This window comes from Dipodomys merriami, unplaced genomic scaffold (assembly GCF_024711535.1).
Source record: "Dipodomys merriami isolate MVZ:Mamm:240054 unplaced genomic scaffold, mDipMer1.0.p SCAF_211, whole genome shotgun sequence".
NCBI classification, from domain to species: Eukaryota; Metazoa; Chordata; class Mammalia; order Rodentia; family Heteromyidae; genus Dipodomys; species Dipodomys merriami.
In genome coordinates this window covers 837,014-841,820 of record NW_027203505.1, presented here as the reverse complement: position 1 = coordinate 841,820, position 4,807 = coordinate 837,014, and the positions used below count along the sequence as shown (strand labels likewise).

Below are 4,807 nucleotides of genomic sequence, written 5' to 3'. Positions count from 1 at the left end.
ACAGTGAGTGCTTCCCCTGAATTCCTGGACCTAACAATCTCTCATTTCTGCAAGGCAAGCACTCTACCACTGAGCCACCTTCCCAGCCCCCAATTTCTCATTTCTGAAGAAAAAATGATTATGGGTGAGTACTAACAGCCTCCATTGCATGGTGAGCTTAGAACACTTTTCCCAAGGCAGGTTCTGTCCAGGTATTAAGATGGATGAGATCTACTGGATCAATGAACTTACAGACAATGCAAGACAGAAAAGTCTAAGAGACTGAGTCTCAAAAGAAGAAACTGGACCAAGGAGAGAAAACTTATCATTGCTGGAAATGGAGAAATTCAGAGACTGTTTCTCTGAATACAGACAGGGTAAAATTATAACAAAGTTCTAAGTTGTGGCTCATTAGTAGAAACTATCAAGTCAACCTCATTAAAGCTAAAAATAAAACTTATAAAAATAAAAAAACTATTTGGATTTCAGTACTAACATCTATTTTAAGATGTGTGTGTGTGTGTGTGTGTGTGTGTGTGTGTGTGTGTGTGTGTGTGTGTGTGTGTGTGTGTGTGTGTGGAGTCTGAGTTTATGTATGGGACAGCATTGGTTCTTAAAAATCACAATATTGACGCTGTCCTTTAGGTTTCCAATTGAAGTCTGGTGGTGTTCTAGCTCTACCAGTTGAAACACACAATTCTCAATTTCTTCTGATTAACTGCAGATAAACATGTAATGGATATGTCAAGCTGGGTTGGTTTCAGTTCTACTCTGTCGATATTATGTTCACAATGAACTATACCACTGTGGACAGGGACAGGAGGGAAAATCAGAGACAGAGAGCAAATGAAGGGATGAGATTGTCAAACCAGAAATGAACTCAATACCTAATTTACAAAATTAAAAATCTAGGTTGATGATTCTCTCCTCCAGGTTTTGTAGGTGCCCTTAAGGCCCATCGATGGAGATTTTGAAGGTTAACTTATATGATAATTAATATAGAGCCAGAATCTCTTAAGAAATTTTATGAAAAGCATTTCATTCTTAGTACTGGTTTCTCTTTGAGTGGTGATTCTATATGTTGTTGGCAGAGCTAATTCTTTTTCTTCTTGTCTTTAGTACTTGTCAGGTGTTGAAATCCTTCTTAAAGCTTTGCAACAGAAGTCTGCTATATCTTGGCACCCTGCCCCTAACTAAAATGGTAATCAACGTTTGAAATTAATGTACTTGATATGAGTTTTATTTATTTATTTAATTTGTTTTTGGTGGTGAACTCTGGGCCTGGTCGCTGTCCTTCAGCCCTTCAGCTCAAGATTAGTGCTCTACCACTTGAGCCTCAGTACCTCTTCTAGCTTTTCTGCTTAGGTGGTGCTGCAGAATCAAACCCAGGGTCTCGTGCATTCAAAATAAGCTGTCTACCACCAATCCACCTTTTCAGCCCTTAGGAGTGGTATTTTTGTGCACGGATCTATCAAGCAAATCTATTTACCAAATGTGTTTATTTGCCACTATACATATTCAAAATTATGAATTATCTGATATTTTAATGAATAAAACTGTTATCATTGTTACCAGAAATTGTTTGTCTCCTCATGCTGTAAACATGGAGGAGGCATTTTAAACTAAAACTACAAAATAAATTTTAAGATCTTGGTGTTAACAAATGTGTCCAGGTGTTGTTACATTAAACAGAGAATTCAAAATGGTTTTTCTTCATGAATACAGAGATCAAAGTTCTTATAATACTTTTTTCAAAATGCAAATTAAAGGGAAAATCAGTCAGGAGGTAAAATTTATATTGAATGTAAATTTTTAAAGAGGAAAAGAAGATCCTAGATGGCAGACTAAAGACAAAGCAACATCAGGGCCCTATATGCTCAATACTAAATAAGAAGCTTTAATTGAAAAATTCAGCTGGAATGTGAGCATCAGGCAAAGGCAAGCAATCAGAGCCTACCACCAACAAAGAAACACCATAATGTATATCTCAGAAAAAGGAAACAAGTTCAGACCAGGGCTCAACATCCTTATCCTTGATTTCAATGATACACATACACCCCCCCTACACACACACAGAAACACTCACACACACACACACACACACACACACACAAACACACACACACACACACACACACACAAGAATGTATGCAACAGCTCAACCTACTCACATCCATTCAACATGAATCAAAGATCTTCCTGTAATATTTGAAACTTTAAAAGTTTCAAGTCTTGTAAATAATTGATAACAGATGCATAAGCAATTATTTTCTGAATAGCATCTGCTATGAAAATGAGAGTTCATGATTGTTATAACTACTTAAACATCTCTGAATCTCAAAAGAATTAAACTAGAGACAATCCGAATTTGGGGACTATATTTCTACCAGCTCTTCTGCAAAGGCTTAATAAGAAGTTATGAAATCTAAACTTAAATACCAAATCAATACAATTAATAATTGTGTAAGTGAAGTGAAAGACACTGATCAGAGACCTATGCTGTCTCCAGTTCTCAGCCAGCTGCACACTGTGGCACCTTTGATTCTGCAGGGCCTGGCCCACAGTTGTATCCCCAGAGCAGTGATCCTGCTGGGGTTGGGGCTGGGAGATTTGTGGAGAGGAGGGGTGGCCACGGGGGAGGCCAAGCTGGGATTGGGGATGGTGGTGGTAGGGAGAGGATGGGAGGCCCTGGCAGAGGCTGGTGAAGGGAGGAAGGAGGCAGTAGCCCGGTGGCTCAGGAAGCAGCAACTGCAAAGGCAGCTGGGTTCTGGGGAGTGTCTGTGAGGTGCAGAGTTTGGCCCCTGGGGTCTGGTGGCTGGGTGAGGAGAGGAAGGAGTCTCAAATCCCACCTAAACAGACAATGAGAAATGAGACAACCAGTGGCTGAAGAATTACAAGAAGAAAGGCAGGGACTTGGGACTTGTAGGTAAACTCTGGGGGCGGGGAGGACAGCAGTGTTGGACAAGTGGTAGTCATGCCTCTCTGGAGGCTGTGGGCTTGGCCTCACTCTTGCCTTGAAGCAGGCACCGTATAATTCTGCCTGGAATCTTTAATAGTAGCTTAGTTTAACCTTAAAGTCTAATTTATTTGCTTTGCTTTTTTTTTTTTTTTTTTGCTTACAGTAATAGAAGAATTGGTGGGACAATCTGAAAGGATCTCTGGCTTCTTATTTTCTCATCACCCTGAGCTACAACCTGTGTGCTACCAGCTTAGATGATGGGACTTTGAAATTCTGGAAAGCAGATGCACATCATAAGGCCCCATGGCTTTGGGATTTCTCACATTCTTTTTAAAATGTAATTGTTACTAAGGTGTGTACAGTGATTTCACAATTCATGTAATGTGTACACTTGTCTTGTAGACAATGCCATCCTTTCCTGAGCTTTTTCCCAGTTTCTGTTTTTTTTGTTGTTGTTGTTGATTGTTTTTGTTTTTGTTCCTGACCTTCAGCTTGAACTCAGGATTGGGTGTTGCCCCTGAGTTTTTTGTAATCAAGGCTACTTTACCTCTGGAGCCCCAGCTCCTTTTATGGCTTTTTGGTTGTTAATTGGAGAGAAGAGTCTCAGAGATTTTCTCACTCCATCTGGTTTTGAACTGAGATCATCATCAGCCTCCTGAGTAGCTAGTATTCTAGGCCTGAGTCCCCAGTGTCCAGCTACTAAAGTGTTGGTTTCATCCTTCCCTGTTTGTGTTACAACTTTCCTTAACTCTTGGCACTAATACTACATATTGCTTGGCTCAAATCTGAATAAGTGGAACATGCTGTATTTTGAGGAAGGCAGGAATAGGAAACTGTAGGCCATAGGGACATATAAGCTAAACAAATCATTGGGAACATGGCATAAAGACAAATAAGTTTATTGCCAGTTGACTGTGTCATGTCTTTACTGTTAATTCTGCATGGCCTGTGGATGATGTTATACGTATCCAAATGGTCATTGGCAGAAATAAGGTTTCTCATCCTGTTCTATAAACAAAACAAAAACCAACCAAAAAATACTACCTATGAGTCCAGCAATTTCCTCTAATTAGAGATCAGTATGCCCTAGTTTATGAAAAAATATCCATTATTCAAGTGCTGCTACTTTTTCTAACCACAAATATAATGAAATATGTAGTTGTCTGTAGAATTGCGTATGAACACCATCATTTTAATTCACAAAAAATTCAGACATTTAAATGTTTATTTATCTATTTTTTGTCAGATGTGGGGCTTGAACTCAGTGCCTGGGCACTGTCTGTGAGACTCTGTGCTCAACATAGTTAGCACTCTACCAATTGAGCCACAGAGACACTTCTGACTTCTGAGTTGTTAATTGGAGGTAAGAGTCTTATGGGTTTTTTTCTTCCTGAGCTGACTTAGAACTGTGATCCTCAGATCTCAGCATCCTGAGTAGCTGGGATTACAGGAATGAGCCACTGGCACCTGGCTTCAATAGTCATTTTTAAAATGATGAACTGCTTGGTGCCTCTGGCTCACATATATAATCCTAGCTATAGTTAGGATTACAGGTATGAGAAACAAACACTAGGTGTGTGTTGTTCATGATGGTTTATATTGGCATGTTTTGATATTGTTTGTTTCTTATACTACATTGCTCTTATTTTTATTTTCACCTAGGTGGGGGTGATAGGTACTAGCCAGTGTTGAACCTTCTTTGGTTGAGATGGAGCCATGTGGAAGTTCTTGCCTATGGCATGAAATTGAAATCCTCCAGCTCTCAGCTCCCAATGAACCTGGGATGATAGATGTATTCCATCACGCAGAGCCAGTGGTTGGGGAGCATTGCAGAAAAAACTACACTGGTCTTGAACTGATGTCCCAAAT

The 4,807-nt window shown here is 39.7% G+C and overlaps 1 long non-coding RNA gene across 1 annotated transcript; it reads left to right on the top strand.

Moving 5' to 3' along the window:
* Nucleotides 1–1,096: 1,096 nt before the first annotated feature.
* Nucleotides 1,097–4,807, top strand: LOC138834314 (uncharacterized). The gene is made up of 4 exons (XR_011374059.1): nt 1,097–1,180; nt 3,102–3,290; nt 4,185–4,301; nt 4,601–4,807. It is a non-coding gene; the product is annotated as an uncharacterized lncRNA (long non-coding RNA).